The sequence below is a fragment of the Taeniopygia guttata genome, chromosome 4, assembly GCF_048771995.1.
Source record: "Taeniopygia guttata chromosome 4, bTaeGut7.mat, whole genome shotgun sequence".
In the NCBI taxonomy this organism is placed as follows: domain Eukaryota; kingdom Metazoa; phylum Chordata; class Aves; order Passeriformes; family Estrildidae; genus Taeniopygia; species Taeniopygia guttata.
The window spans coordinates 6564785-6582592 of NC_133028.1; positions in this window are offsets into that span (position 1 = coordinate 6564785).

Sequence of the window (17808 nt, forward strand, 5' to 3'; positions counted from 1 at the left end):
TCCAAGGTTAGTTTTAACAGTTTCTGTCCAGGTTTTCAGTGATCTATTCCAAAACAATCCTACCATTCTTTTCAGATGACCAAATCTGCTTACTAATACTAAATTTTCAAGTAAGGACAGCAATATTGTCTACTTTTTCAGAGTGAAAATCCATTATTTTTACACTTAGATTGTTTTGTTTCTAAGAATCACAGGGTGAGCCTACATCAACATTTTAGCTCGGTTGTCATCTTTTGAAGCAAATTCCCTGATTATTCCCATTTAATAATGTTTTTGGTTTTTTTTTTTTTTTTTTTTTTTTTTGTATTTACTGACTGGTCTTGGATCCCCACACAAACTAGATTTTGTTTGGCAAGCATGAGTAGAACTGGATCAGCAATAAAGACTCCTGATGTGTGACAGCCAAATCCTTCTTACAAACAGTTTCACTTTATTCATTTGCTTATATTGGTCTGTGCTACTTGCACACGTGGACACTGTTTTTAACCGGACTTTGATTTCATAGACCCTCACAAAATGCAGACTCAAATTCAAATATGATTTAGGCACTTAAAATGTCATTAAAATGTATATAGGACTTAGAGATATGATCATCTTTGGGACTTATGAAAATTTCATTAATTGGTTATCTGCATCTTTAAATGCCTAAGTATCTTCAAAATTCAGAACCTTCTATTTCGATGATGCACTTCCACTTTCTAAAAATAAGGATAAATAATAATACCCAGTTTGACAGGATCTGATGAGGATAAATACATCAAAAAATTGTGAGCAGCACCAATTATGGAATGAGAGGGTTGAATCATAGATTGCTTTCATACCAGAGATCAAGGTTAAACAAAGGCTAAAGCTCTGCATACATGATTTGCAAATGCAGTTATGCTAATTGCATGATGATCTTAATTAGATGATCAGCTGCATATCTGACTTTTGATAATAACTCCTAATGTGACTTGCTAATCAATGTCAGGTATGGGAATAGAATGTAAAATTTCTGACTTGTGAATCCGTGCACTAATTGCTAAACCAGACTGCCTCCCCAATGTCATCCTTCATTGCAAAATATTCTATCTCCTCCTTGTACTCATATCATGTATTATTTCAACAGCATTTTGTAGATCTTCAGACTGTTAGGACCAGAAGAATCCACTATAATCATATTTTCTAGCTTCTAAATAATAAGGACCTAAAACTTGCCATTTCATAGTGGGGAAATTATTATTTTTTCTTACCATAAAGTAACATTTTCTTTTTTTTTTTCTTTTTTTTTTTTTTTTTTTACTGGGCTGTGGAACATTCTTTTCAAAGACACATAATTTTTGACTTCAAGATTCCAAATGATTATGAGTTTGTCACTTCCCATGAGAAGAAATGTCAGTCATTAATTGCCCTCCATCTAGCAAGATGCTCAAAAATAAGGTCAGATTCATTATGTTTTCCAAAGTTGCATTTAATTGGCAGTTTATATGTTTCAGACTTCTGCTTTCACCCTCAGTAATATCTTGTTATGCCTTTAACTGCTAGATTAAACATTCCTGCATCTCAGATCACAGATTGCTGTATAAAGCAGACTATGAAAGAAAAGTAGTCACTTTAATCACATTGCTTAAGTCACTGTGGGAAGTAATTCCAATAGCTAAGAAAATAATATAATTACTTTTGTTTCAATTGTTTTGTTTTTCCTCTTTAATTTACCAATATAGCAGACAATCCTAAAAAGCAGCTATTACAAAAATGCATTTTAAAGTGAAAGATTTGCCTGGATTGATTTTCATTTCCAATGAACAATCCTTGTATTCTAGACCTGAAGAACAGGCAAGGAAAGGAAAGAAGCCATTTTTCCTTTTTGAAACTAAAGGGTGTAATTTTCAGCTGTTTATTTGGGTTTTGTCAACACATCAGAAAACCATCTTAACAACTGTGATTCCCATTAATTAGCTCACTGGAATAAATACAGCTGTCAAAGCAAAATAGGGTATTGTGGAATTTCCACACACAATAAATCATTACCCCTTTAAAGGACAACTGTTAGAATTAATAAAATTTTTTAAGTACATGAAACTGACAGCACACACTGAAAAATGCTTAGATTTTGCACATTGAATCTAATTTTTGTTTACAGAAAGTATTGCATGAAATGGAAGCAAAATTTCATATCAGGATGATTTTTGTATATAAAATTGCTGTCAATTGAGAATATTAGTCTAAAACTGAACAATAAGAAGTTAAATTACTGAAAACACTAAAGATTATTTTTTTTCTTCTGAATGCATAGTACTGCATCCAGTGGTACCTGTGTGATAATATGTGCAAAACCTGAAATCTATTAAAATATCTGCTGTTCCTGTATTTAATCTCTACCAAATTAAGTGTTAATAGATTGTGGCCTAATTGTAACATGATGTTTAATTTTTCATCTTATGCAAAATTTTTCTGTAGGGAAGGGGAAAACAGCAAGATGTTTCTCATTTTAAAAGTGCATGTTTGCTGCTGCAGCTGCAGCTTTGGCTTCATTTCATAGTTAGAACTCTCAAAGGGCATAGAAAGAACAGTAACAGCCACTATGGCCCCAAACTTATCACCTCCTAAATACAAGTGGAAAATTTAGACAGGAGGAAAATTAAACCTGGTTTCTCTTCTAATAAAAGATTTTCACTAAAAAAAAAACCCAAGAAACCCCAAAAAAACACCAGAAAGACCCCAAACACATTAACTAATATAATTAGACCAATGTCAGTGAACCAAAATCCAGAAAAGAAAATAACTGCTTTTTTAGTAATTTTGAGAATGTTGAATTTTCCATTTTCCCCCTCGTGACACACTTTTCTGCTTTTCATCAGGAAAAATCTTCTGATAAAGAGCTGCATGAGCAGAAAAAATTAATTCTTTTGAACACGTACACACGTATACCAAAAGGTTCCATCTAGATAGCAGGAATATCCACAGTATGAATTCTGAAATAATATAATAATGTTCATTTATTGTGAGCTCTCAACTCCTCACCTTTGCCCTGCTGATGAATCCATTCCTCTTGGGATGAGTGGAACAGTACCAGACTCTCAGAAATCTGCCAAAAGCAGGAGTTCTGTGAGACTGAAAAAAAAAGATGATTTCTAAAGTGAAAGTAACTGGCCAAAAAAAAAAAAAAATCAATAGGGAAGTTTTGAAAACTAAGGGAAGGGAAGACTCCTTTCTTTTTTCAAATGCAAGATTAATTTCTTAACATTTTTGCCTAATTAGAACACATGTAGTAAAATAAATTTTAAAATCCTGGCAAAACAAAATACTGCAAACAATAGGGTGGAGAATGGAAAAGTATGAACAGAGATAAACAGCCTTAATCACAGCTCTTAGCTGTGCATTGGAAAATGTTCAGTGTTACAAGTTTAGTTTATAAATTTGAATGGAACAGAATGAAATAATATGTTAAATAATAAATGAACCACTGAAAAATAATAAATTCTGAAGACTCCGGAAACAAAAATTTTATTAGCTTAAATAATGAAATATCAATACGTTTTATTTAGATAGAGTAAAATCACATTTTATCCTGTATTAATACATCTTGTAATTCCAGTGATTAATATTCTAGAGAAGATACGTTTTTGTTAGTTTTATTATGTTACAGTGTGAAGAAAAGTCCCATGTCTTTGCAGTACACCCTCAATCAAACAGAGAAGATCTGAATTATGTTCCTCATATTTACAAGGCTAAGAAAAGAAAGCATACACTAAAATTTATATTTTTAGAAGGATCAAAAAAGATGGCCAATTTTGAAATCCTCCCTTCCAGAACATCTCCCAAAGGCAGATACATTTCTGCAGGAATTAAACAGAATTATTTTGTATATAATTAAAACTCTGAAATCATTGCTTACTTACCAAATTTGACCTTGGTGCTTAGTGATAACAAAAGATATAATACCTCCTTTGTTCATCTATTATAAACACATATCAAATATTGCAGGGGGAGCATCTGGTTTTAAGAGGCACTTACTTTGGAATGACAGACTCAGAGATGTAATGCACTAAAGTGATACATTTTGATTTCTATTACTGGCCCTCACAATTATCATCAGTATCTCTATAGTGTGTTTTTCCTATTCTGCCAAACAAACCGTATTTCTGTTAATTATATGACTAAATTAGTCATTCCCAACTTAATACCTCCTAAAGCCATCAGCAGATGTTCCTTTATAATCATTGATGTCATTCCCTAAATGATTGAAAAGGAGACATTGCTGGAGTGCTATGAGTGAGTGGTAACTTTGGAGCTCTTGTCTGACTTGGTTGTGGAACAGGGAAGCATCTGGCCTGCCTGGCTCAAACAGGCTCAATCCACAGACAGTCACACTTCCAAAACGAAATTCACCCTCCTTAGAAACACATGGGAGAAACAGCCCTGTGACACTCCTCTCTCTGTCTCTGCAGCCAGCCCAGTTATTAACCCAGTCAAAACTTGTTGGAATTTGTGATATTGATGATTCCCAGACTGTAGAAAGTCTCTGTCTTTCTGCCCCATTGCCAAAGAAGAAACCATAATTCGTCTGTGCTGGTTTCAAGGCTGTTTATTCTGTTTATCTCTTACATGTTCTGCTGCCCTGCCACAGGTCTGTCCTGCAGGGCAGCGTGTGGGGCTCTGCCCTCAGTGGGATGTTACAAACATTAAATACCACAAACTACCTGTGCTGGATTTACAATAACGTGCCAATATCTGTCACCTACGTTGAACAGTGTGTCCCCAGCCTAAACCAAGAGAAAAATGCCAACACTGCAGTGAAACATGGAGGGCATGAAGAAGGAGAAAAAGGACAAGACACACCCAATTTCCTCCATCTTGTCCCCTTTGGACCCCTAATCTAGAATCCTAAAATTTTACTTTTGCACCAGTGCCACACTTAATTATTACTTATATCAAACACTGAGAGCTTGTAATTCATCCTGTAAGATTGAAAACTCTTTTCCATGGACAGAGATCAGAGACAGTGTCTCTGGGGGCTCTGTCCAGGAGGGTTCCTGACCCCTGCCAGGGTCCCAGACCTGCCAGGGCAGCCAGAGGGATGCCCCGGATTCTGACAAAAACTGCTACTATTGAAACTGCAAACTGGCAAAACTGATGCCATCTTTTAGCTGAATATGGCTCCCATCTGCAAGTCAGATTCCCTTCTTCATTTCAGCTGATCTTGTTTTATGTTTCTATAAGAGGAGAAGCCTGCCCAGTCAGGCAGCAGAAAAGGTGTCTCTGCATGGTGAGTAATATTTAGTACCTTCCACAGTGGTCTCCCAGGTAAGTGGTACAGTCACATGAAGCCAGAGATAAATGTTCTTAGGCTGCTGATGTTTATTTTAAAGCAAAAAGTAATAGTAAAGTTATCTCACTTATGAAAGCAATGTAAGCATTTAATGCAATATTTTTAAAATATGGAGGACACAAACAAAGCAGAGAGGCAATGAGAGGAAATGGGATTTACTTGGACTTCCAGCTCCATCCTTTGAGAATATCATATCTTTTCTCCTCCTTGCTGCTCTATCAGTCTGTACCACAATTTACTACTGCAGAAAAAAAAATTACTATTTTCCCTCTAAATAGCTATCAGCATGTTCTTTCTCTATAAATCCTACTGAGATCCCTGGTGGTGGCATAACACTTAACAAATACAGAAAGTGATATAGAACAGCTTCATTTCCCCAGCATATTAAAACTACAGTTGTCAGCATTTAATGTCTCTGATATCCTTAACCCCCTACAAGTTGTAGAATTAGCTAAAGCTTTGCCTCCAGGTATCCCATCAGGATGCTCCAATGCAGAGATTTACATTCAGTGTAACTCTCTAGGAGTAAAATATCTTTTTTGACATACTTAATGCGTCATAATAACTGCAAATTTATTGTATCAAGCATTAACCACTTTCTCCTTCATACATGCCTGGAGCAAGGAAGAAACATCACTATTACTATAACTATGCTACACTGAATGAACAAATATGCAGAAGCCTTACTGCAGACTTCAATCGTTTGCATTATTTTTAAATGATATAATTTTAAAATACGTTCATTTTAGAGCCATAAATGAGAATGGAGCAGATGGTTAGAGCTTAATTTAGAGCAATTTGTCTATTAAAATACACTGCATTTCCAGTGAGTCTTTGTTATAACACTAACTCATTACAATGGAGTTGTAATTTATGGGGTAGAGGGAAAGGTATTGGACCTTTAGGAAAAGTTTACAATCTTAGAGTATTCACTGGGAGAAGTGAACACAGATAAGCATTTCAATAGAAAATTATTTTTTAGAAAAATGGGAAAAGCAAAAATAATAGAATTAAAATTTGCAGTCCCTTCAGAACTCCCAGTGTTCCTACACGGAAAGGATATTCACATGCACAAATAAAAGGACCTTCTTTATATAATATTAATCATTTATTTCTTCATTTGCACTGAATTTTAAGTGTTGAAAAATGTAGAAGCTTACAGCTTCACATTACAGCAGTAAAGACTTTTATAATAATTTTTTAGAAATATTTTGAATAAGCAAGTTATGCATATTGAAATTCATTACTGTATTGTTCTCTGCATTAAAAACATATTTTAAAGCTTTTTCATCTTAATACAAAAGCCCAATAAGGCTGTTAATGTGTTCAGTCTGTATTAGAATTAATTTTATGTTCATTATCTATCTGTAGGGAAAATAAATGAGCAACAGGGAGGCAAAAAGCACACATGGGCTATAACAATTTAGGTTAACCAAAGCTAAAGGTAATGTGATGAACTTTAAAAGGAAATAAAATATAAAATGCATAAGTTTCTTTCAGAGAAAATTCACTGCTGTTATAGTCAAACTGGTATTAAATGAAATAAATCTTTTGGGTTTTCATATACCTTCCCTATACCCATATTATTTTTTTATTTCAGAAAGGAAAAGTTTCTGTAATTTTGATCAAAGTACCAAAATTTTTTCCATCATACTTAGAGGTTGCTCAAAAGATGGTGATTAAACACATAGTTACAAGTGAAATTATGTAGAAAACAATAATAAATCTATTATGAAGTTTGTGTTGCATATACACCTTAATATAAAGAGATATGTGTGTGTATTTACATATTTTTTTAACTTCTTATATGGATATGTAGTGCTCATATCTGGTTGCAATGACAGAACACTGAAAATTATTAAATGTATTAAAAACTGCAGTACCTTGGAACTTGTACAATTATTTAATTGTGACAAAATTTTAGAATAATTTATTAGGGGTGGTGCTAGGTTGAAAAGTTCAAATTGTGGAATCACAGAATGGTTTGGGTTGGAAGGAACCTTAAAGATCAACTGGTTCCAACCCCCTGCCATGGGCAGGGACACCTTCCACTAGACCAGGTTGCTCCAAGCAAATTTATTGTATCAAGAATTGTTTGCCATATATGACTGTGGCAAGAAGGAAACAGAATTTTAGGACAGAAGTGTTCAGTTAAGTGTTTTTTTTCCACAAACCAATAATACCTGGGAAATACCCACATATCCAAAGGCAATTTCTGATTGAAATATTTTAAAACAAGGCAACTAAAAAAGAGCTGCTGTGCAATATCTCATTTTCTAGCTTAATATGAATGTGTTCTATTTAATATAAAAGTATTCTGCTCTCCAAGGTGACTGTATAACAAATTAAAGCTTTGCTCAATTTAAAAGATTGCACATAAATATTATTAGCATAAAATGGAAAAAAGTGAAAGGCAAATCCATGCTACAAGGTTTGAAGTTTATTTTGAAACAAAACACTAACTAAATTTCATATAATGGGAGTTTCAGTTGGTGACAAGAGCCTTGTCTCCTGGATTGTATGAAACTAGAAAAGGGAAGTAACAAGATAACATTTTGAGATTTCCCCTTTTCAAATTACTCTGATGCTTGCCAAATCTGTATCTTCTCAAGCCTTCTCCAAAAACATGAATAAAGTGTCTAATATCCCCCATAGCTTCTATCTTAATTATACAGTACATTTTATAACTTAGTGGATATGCTTTTATCTTTTTGTCAAATATCCAAGCAATTACCAAAGTGCAAGACATGGGTAATGACATTTGGTACTACAGGAAGAGAAACCATTTGCAAAATTTTATATGTAGTACAATCTTTAATTTTTAAGTAGAAATGAGCAAAGAAAAACAAACCCCAAACAGCAGAATTTGATGAACTAAGAAAAGAGTCTATTCATGGTATGCATAAACTATTTTAATAAGATAGTTATAAGTAGTAATTTTTGAAAGTGTATAAAAATCAAGAGAGTCAGAAAACTAGTCATAGATCCTAGAGTAATAATTTTAGAGTTAGGATCAAATATTTCAGTTAATCACCAAAAGCATCCCTTCCACTTTGATTCTCTAGAAAAGCAGACTTTGTTTCAATTTATTTTAAATTGGATATATTAAACCAAGTCACTCAGAGCTCAATTCTGATTCTACCTACTGACTACAAAGGGAATTAAAGGGTAACAAGCTGAGACTTAAATATCTGACTTCTGGGTTTCTGAAGTTCTCCAAAAACAATTCCACCCTGAGAGTTTTAAAAATGTGATTGTGTTACATGTCTCCCTTGCAGCATAAATAAATCCAAGCTTTCAATGTCCCATTTTATAATGGCATGAGCTCCAATGCAAACTGCTGTATAATGCAAATACAGTTCTGCTCTACCAGAACTGCGGTACTCATCTGGTCCTGCAGCTGGCACACACAGGGCTTGGAGTTTCTGCATGGTGATGTTTTTGGGTGCTCCATGCTTACCTGGAAAACAGTAACTTCCACCATAAATTCAAGGATTTGAACTTCACTGAGCTTGGCTACAAGCTACTGGTTATTTTATGTAGACCTTTTTATATTATATATGTACGTGTAGAAACATTCTGGTAACACACAAGTAACACTTTCAAGCGGTATTCATGCAATAAACTGAAGATTTCCAGCTGCAATAAATCCCTCTGTATCAAAGAACATGTTGTGGTTTTGTCAAATATCACTTACTCAGTTTTGACAAAGCATATTCAACTATATTTTTTGGAGCCTATGCTCTTCCAAATTTGAGATAATTTCCTAGAAGATGGTTCTGTATAAACAGAAAAATAAGCAACATGAAGTGTATCAGATTACTTCCAGAAACACCAAAAATAATTGTCAATACTGTTCAATACATTTAATGAAAATTACATTATGTGAAACAAGCCTGATATCATTCTATAACAGGACTAATTCAAGTCAAAAATTAACTGTGTTTGGGTCAAACTCATTATACACCTGTGTTCAATTAGTGTCTTCAAGTCACACTGGGATGCTCTGATGAGAAACGCTGGATTCTATAAGTGCAAAAATACTTTGATGGCATGTCAAAATTTGCAAAATTCCCAAAAGGAAACTCCAATCCTCTGGCAGCTTGGGCAATATGTTGATGATTTATTACATTGCCTACAATGAAAGCCTTGGCTTTTTATAAAGAGGGTCTTGGTTGTCCCAGTACTGAATCCAACCCCTGAAAGTGTATGGGGCTGTATGGATACAGGCTGGATGCCAGGATCCCCACTTTTCCAGGGTCTGCTCTGGACATGCTGAACTTAAAATCAAACAGTAGCTTCAGGATGAACAATAAAGGATTAATACCAAGTCCTTAATGCAAAAAAAATAGTGATGCGTTAATGGGCATAAAACCAAAGCTATTTGTTTACATATTAAACATTCCTCCCCTGAACTCATAGCTTCTTATGTATTCCTGGGTTCCAAAGGTATCTAGAAACAAATCCAAATACAGACAGATTCTAAACGATGCAAATGGAAATTCCCTCCTCCCTGGAACATGCAGTGTTGCAGGACTATTAATTGTGGAGTGGTCAGCACCCCTTCAATGGGCACTAAAAAGTCAGGCTTCATTTGATTCTAGGCTTGAAAGAAACCATAAATAAATGCTCTGTTCCTTTCTCTAAAGAGTAACACTCTAAGCAGTGACAATAATATAGAATTGCACCATGGATTGTTTCTGAAAGCAATAACATTTTTTTATAAGTTTATAGAAATTCATTTTTCTATATCTTACTAGTAAAAATGATGGCTCCAGATGACTAAATGAAGCCTGTGTAAATATGCAGAAAGGTTTTATAAAATGAAACCTTTTCACCTAGCCAAAGCAGAGACATTTTTGCTTATTGGTTAGAAGAGCAACTTCAGAGTAAGATTTATTTCAGAAATCTGTTATAAAAATGGTCAGGGTAATATTTCATGGAAAAAAAAATTAAATATAAGACCAGTAATGCATTTATTTGCTCAAGTATTACTTTCCAACTACCAAGGTATTTCAAAGCTACATTTTTCTTATCAATCTACTACACAGTTCATATCTTAAAACATTCAGCTCTGAAATGTTTTACAGACATAGGTATTAAGATTCACAGCAGCCCAGAACTGTGATGAGTGGGTGCATATTTGTTTGGTCTACAGCCAAAATTAGCATCTACTCCTCTGATTTTAGTTATGTGATAATGAGTGCCAGGGTGCAGCAGGGCCAGTCACTCCTTTGGGCTGAGCTCTGGGAGCAGGGGACCCTGGGGAGAGGAGTCCTGAGCCCTTGGATGGGGCATAGGTGAGGTCCCAGGTGCCAAGTTCCAGGAGCCTGCTGAGGACCATTAACTCCTGCTGGTATCCTCAGGGTCCTGACAATGTGGAATAATTTTAAAAAATAATTAAGTAGTAGAAAAATTAAAAAAGCAAAATTCGGTTAGAAAAAGGAAGAACTTAAGCATTGAAAGTCACCTGAATAGAAAATTTCTTTGTCATTGAAAATACTTGCAATTCTTTTTCCTAACCAGGGCTCAAACTTTAAATCTGAAACACATGACTGCAACTCAAAATTTTGAGCTGGGCACCAGAAGTATTTTTGGCTGCACAAATCTCTCCAAATAGACCCTTTTGTTCTCTGTGTACTCAAAAATTGATGTAGTCCATTAATTAACTTATTTAGATTGAATAGAATAAGATCTTATGCTCTGGGTTTTGTAATGTAATGTCTCAGTCACTTGAAATGAGACTCAGCACCATTGATTGCATCCAGTGACCTGAAAATACATTTTCCCCCCAGCTTTAGCTAAAGTCTTCAAACATCAACCCACAACATTTTTATGACAATTGATGTTTGTCTGTAATGTGCAATCACTCTAAAACATTTTACAATGCCCTGTATCAGCCTGAAGAGCAAAGATAATTGAGAAAGCCAGCATGAAAAGTACATACACTCTCAAAATACTTCTTATCTTCAATTGTCGGCACCTGGTGCATCACACATACAAATTACTATGAGAGGCTATATTAAATCTGTTACAAGCAAAAATAAGCTTTGATTTATATATTCAGTATTGGACATATAATTTTAAAAAAATTAAGTTTTATACTTATATTTGGAGGAAATTCATGGGAATGACTACACAATTTGAAAGCCTTAACCCATTCCCCAGGAGCAGTGCTGCAGTCACACATGGCTCCCCTCAAGAAAGTTTGTGAGCAGATAACTAATTCTTAAATACTCCTAGAGAAGAAAATAAATTATGATGGTTCTTCCTCTTCTGCATAGACAATAAGAATATCGCTAAGATCCTGGTATCTACAACACTATAAAATTTGGGGGTTGTTCAAGTGTCATAAAATTAATTGAAACACTTCTTAGCAGCTTTTGAGCATGCAATTTGGTACATTCAGAACTGTGCTGACTGGCCAAGTTATAACTGCAAGGAAGAATTTAGTAAAGGGAATAATTTAAGTTAAGAAACTTGAAAATGTCATCACTGTAAAACACAGGTACGTTGGTTTTTTTTTGTTGTTGTTGTTTTTGGTTTTTTGGTGGTTTTTTTTGGTTGGTTTGTTGGTTGGTTTGGTTTGGTTTTTTCTCTGGAACTCCCTAGATATCTGTGTTTTTTAATGGAATCCCAGCTGCCAGGTTTGTGCTGAAGTGCTCAGAATTTAAGAGAGCTGAGATGTATCTGTACATGCCTTATATCTGTGGTGTGGTGGCATTGATGACCTAAACATTCTAAACATTTTCTGAATTATTTTTGCTGTCAGGCAGCACTGACAACATACAAAACATAGACAAAATTTGGCAAGCCTCTGGCAGACAGAGTATTATTTCTTTGAAGTGTTCTCTCAGACACCTGGAAGCACCAGTGCTCCAGATGCACCTCGTGGAGCATCTGACACCTTGCTACCAGTGCTCTCTGAGACAAATTTATTGTTTGGATGAAAAATAACCTGCCAGTTTCTGAGTCCCCAAATGCAATGTTGAAGACATACACTTCATCAGGCTCTGAGTGAGAAATGCTACTGATTGGTTTCTTTGACCACAATTTGCTGTCTATACAGTAAATATTACACAGTATTAGAGAGGATGTGGTGAGCAGGATCTGTAATGACCTGTTTGTCTTATCCCACCCAAACATACTGAATCTGAAAAAGGTTACAGAAAGGAGAAGGAGATTTCTAAATACTTGAAGAAAAATTATCACATTGAGCCTGAAGAATACTTTGGAATGAAGGTAGGAAGAGACACAGGAAACTGGGAGGCTGTAGCCTGGAAGACGAAGAGGAACAGAAGGATCTTCCTGCAATTGTGAGCAGACCCCAGACTGCTCAGAAGTAGTAAAAGATTTTCCTAGAAACATAACTAACTGACTGGGGCATATGGCATTTAACCCATCTTACTCACACTTTTGGGCACCCTGTGTTCCCTGAGGAGGCTGTGCCAGATAAATAATCGTCACTACCAGAAACCTCATGAATCATCGGGAACATAACTGAATGCATCATTACCAAAGCAAAAAGAGTGAAACATTTCATTTCTTGTTCTGCCTTAGACTCCTTTTCAGAAACATCAATACAAAAGAGAGAAAAATAGTACAGACTGCGTAAATACATATCAAAAGAACAAAGTACCCAAAACCTCTAAATATCTTGAGCTGCAAGGTACATTATTCTGCACATAACCATCTAAGTGCCCAACACTCCTGAAAGCACTGCTTTTCAGATGAGCCAAAAATTGTTTCAATACATGGACAGAGTTGGAAGAGAGAAATGTTGGCACTGGAAATAGAGGAAACCTCTGCTTGCAAAAAGTAATAAGGATATGAGCAAAGTATTCCATAGAAGAAAATGTCATCTATGAAAATGAAGAACTGGTTAGGTAGCAGCTCCTCAGAAATGAGTTATTACAAACCACAAAGCATACTGGAATCAATTATATACAATAGCAATTATTATGCTAGAACATATATTGAGTCATAAAATATTATCTCCTATGCCTCACCACTCTGAGAAGTCCTCAGATGGTGTACTGCATCCCACCCCAGATTTACTTAGTTAAAGAAAGCTACAGATTAGCAAGACTGCATATCTTGATGCCACATTACTTCTGATTCCTGACAGAGATGTCTGGCATTTCTTTGCCTGTACACAGAGATACACTGACATATTTTTAGAAACTTAGTTCCCAACACCAAAGAAAGCATAGCTAATACACTACATGTGTGAATTGTCTTCTAATCACAATTATCTCTAATTGATTACAAGGAACAGAAATTCTACATAATGTTTTCCTTAATATCCTCCTGCAGTTCTTGACTTGCAAGATATCTGATGTGCAGCTCATTAAAATCTTCATCCTGCAGAGGAGAACAGCTCATTGCCATTTGCTCCTCTCACAGAATCAGTGATTTTTCCTCTGTACCTTGCAGTACTAACAGCTCATGAATAGCATCCAAATTTACACTAACCTTGCCAAAAAATTATTCATGAAAAGATCATCATAACAACTGATCCAATTCAAGTATTTCTAAACCTCTTTGCTTTGCTAGGGCTGAAGGTCAAGAAACAAACATTCAAGTACACTACAAGTCTGGGCAGAAGAACATTGAGGAGCTGAAGGTCAGCAAGTGCTTATCTCCTGTGAGACTTAATCCAAAGAGCCACAAGTCTCTCTATTCAGATTCAATTCCATCTTCCTTGAATTCTTATAATCAAGCTGAAGCCTATATTTTTTTACATCCCCTGATACACTATACTTGCCCATTGGCAAATTTCAGACATTATCTCAGCTTTTCAGATGACATTTCCATGGATTATTATGCTGCAAAGCTGTCAACTTCTAGTGTTCATGGTCTCTCACATGGATATTGTCCAACAATTAATCTCTTCTTACAACCTCTGAGGAATTGGGAATATCAATAGACTATCCTGGAGCAGGTTCTGGAAAATTTCTCAAGTCTTTGAAAATGTGGCTTACAAAAAAAAAAAAACCCCAAAAAAAAAAAAAACCAAAAAAAAAAAAAAAACACCAAAACCCAAATAAATCTCCCTGGCCCTGTCATCTGTTTCTCCTGCTAGAATAAAGATAAATAATTATTTCTACCAAAGGAGGTGGAAAAAAAAATATGATCTAATTTATGGGCCATGGGCTGATAAATATCACATGAAGACTAATGATTGAAAACCTAAACAAAAATTTTTATTACAACAGGTTTACAACTCTAGCTATTAATCCAGTAAAATTAGGGTTGACTTCCAGCTGCCAGAATAAAACTCTTATGGTTTCATTTATTGCCTTTTAAATATTGCTTTTTGTGTTTCTTTTTTTTTCATGTGCTTTTTAATAAGCTGTTGGGACTACAAGTTACATCCAAGGAATGTGGATATTGTGAACCACATTGACACTGCATGGACTTTGCCATCACAGTCCTTCCAACCTGATGCTCCTCAAGGGTTTCGTGTCAGGGGTGAAATTAGTGGGACTCACCCAATTATTCATGTCCTCAGTGTGTAGTGGGATCACAGTAGTTCTTAATATACATTAACTTTTACATTTCTCCTGCACAAGCCAAATGGTATCCAAGACTCTTAGTCCTTTCTTGAGACTCTCTGGCTGGTTGCCACTACTCTGCTGTGGTTTTCAGCCTTGCAGAGACATTACAGAGTATTGATAACATTATCTAAGGATCCATTACTTTCCATGTCCTGTAAATTTTGCCATATGTGTGTATTTCCACAAAAAAGTGAATTTTTCTGAGTAACTTTCAATCTTACCTCACAGCACAGGAGTTTTAAAAGCATGTTCTGTAACTATTTGATACACTTTGGCACACTTTGGTAGTGCTTTTTCATAGCCATTTTCTAACTACTCCAAAATTGGATTGTATCTCAAATTATACAACAATTCCAAGTGCATTTTCTAAGCATATTAAGTATCTACTAGCCATAACTTTGGCCTCCTAGGTTTAGATGAGTATTTTTTTCCAATTTGCTCTTGAAAGTCACATCTTTGATCTAATAATTTTGTAGGATAGTAGCATTTCAGTAATGATACTGGTTTTCTTTTCTTAAAAATATGGGGGTTAAGCACTTGACTATTTTGTTGGAGGATTTCTCACCAGTTCTAGGCAGCTGTGCTGAAAATTTCAAGGGTTGAAATGATGCTTCCATTCTAGGCAGCTACATCCATCTCTCTTAGCTACAATAGTGAAGACATTCTTCTCTGTAGGTTTGCAGACTATGAGGAAATATTTCCAGCTTCACCTTGCCTCTAAGTGTGCCATTTCCTTGGTTTCCTTCTCTGTTGGTTCTGTTGGGCTTCTCACCAGGAGTCTGCATTTGTCCACTGGCTCCTGAGTTAATTGTAGATGAGTAACACTTGGCCTCACTTCTTCAGTCTAATGTTGCTGTTTACTTGACATTCTTCTGCAAAACTTCATCCTCGGCATCTCCTCATCTTCTAAAGTTACACTGAAGTCCTCCTTCCCTTTACTTGACATCTTTGCAGCCTTGTTGATTGTTACTTCTTCCCTCTTGAGATAGAATAACTTCAGAGGATAAAATTATTCTCTTTTCTACACATTGTGCTTTATTTTCTAAAAATAAGCAGTTTTTCTTTCTGCACATTTTTTTCCACATAATGTGCACCATGACAAACATGCCTGTATTTCAAGTCACCTGCTTCCCTCCTTGATTGTCATGGTTTGAACACATGTATTTTAAATTTATTATCTATGTAGTTATGTTGGTATTAATGTTCATTTTGTATTAATTCATTGTCTTGATCCTTATTTGGGCTTGTTTTAATGTCACATTGTCTGGAATGCCACCTCCTGTGTACAGTCTTACCCCTAGCTAAGTACTGTTAATGTATTTGAGGTTATGTGTGTATTTTGGACTTTTCAGCAATGAGAAGTCCTTTTTTTTAGCTCCTCAGTTGTGGGTGTGAGGCCAGTATTCCTTTCTACTCTTATTATGTATGTATTGTTAAATGATAATGTCTTAGATCCACATCCAATAGAGATGAGGGACTTTTCAGCTAATTCCTGTCAGAGGAATGAATGATGAATTACCTGATTGTGTACCAACAGGGTATTAGATGAGTGGGCCTGCAGATTACCTGTGCTGCATCCACACTGGGGAACAAATTTCAAAATTCACTGATGTGGATATGGAGCCTAGACTGAGAACAGCTTTGGAAAATCCCTTTAGCTGCAGTACAGATGTATATATATAGACATAGATAACTGAAATTAAAGTCCTGTATAAATGCCTTTTCTGGACTTTTAGTTGTGTTTCCAATTAATAGCACATTGCTGACTTACCCTTTCTTGTATTTTCCATCATTTTCCTGTGTTTATCTCTCATTGACTTTTCACCAGACAGCAGTGCTGCTTTCATATTGCTTTCATGCTTGTAGAAATAGGATTTTAGCTAGAACTTAATAATTCCCTGTCATCTGAGACTTTCCATGATGCTTCATACCTTTGTTTCCAGCACAGATTTTTTTTTCCATTTACAACATTTTTCTGTTTGCTGATGCTTTTGCTGGATTGGGCACTGTCACAGTGCTTCATTTGCTAACTAGCTAGTTACTTGCTAGTGAGTAGGATGAACACAGTAAAACCCTTGTAAAACTAAAAATTAGCCTGACATGTAGGTAGCTGAAGATGAGTGAGATTATTTGCATACAACTCATCTGTAAGATATAACAAATGCAACTGGGACCACTTTTGCACAGGCCCTTGGAGATTTTTCTTGTTCTTACTTTATAATGGTCTAAAAGATTTTTTCCTGTTCCTATTGTAAGTGGAAGAACTACAGTCTCATAGAATCCGTGTGTACCATCACCTCTTACATTAAAACTTTTCATATCCAGGGCTGCACAAAAAAAGAAGTGAGCCCAGCAGGTCACAGGAGGGAGGTGATTCTCCTCTGTTCTGCTCTCATGAGACCCCACAGGAAATACTATCTCCACTTCTGGAGTCCCCAGTTTAAGAAATAGAAGGATCTGTTGGGTTGAAGATGGTGAGAGGGCAGGAACAGGTTTCCTGTGAAGACAGGCTGAGAGCTGGATCTGTTCAGTCCAGAGAAGACTCCAGACTCAGCTTTTAAAATGAAATTTGGCTTATAAATGAAAAAGGAGAAAAACTTTTTACCAGGATCTGTAGTGACAGGACAAGGGTCGATGGTTTTATACAGACAGAGGGTGAATTTACACTGGAGAAAGGCAGAAAGTGAGATTGGAAGGGCCTTTGAGCAACCTGGTCTAGTCTTTAAGGTGTCCCTGCCCATGGCAGAAGGGTTGCACTCGATCTTTGAAGGTCCTTTCAAACCTTAACCATTTTGTGATTCTGTGATCCTCTGTCACTCGTTGAAGAGGTTTACAGCTCCCCAGATCTTCTGAATGCTTACTCAATTCCTTTCCCACCTCCATTCAATCCAAACAGTTCATCAGGAATACTTTTGTCATTGCTTTGTGGTTTTTTAC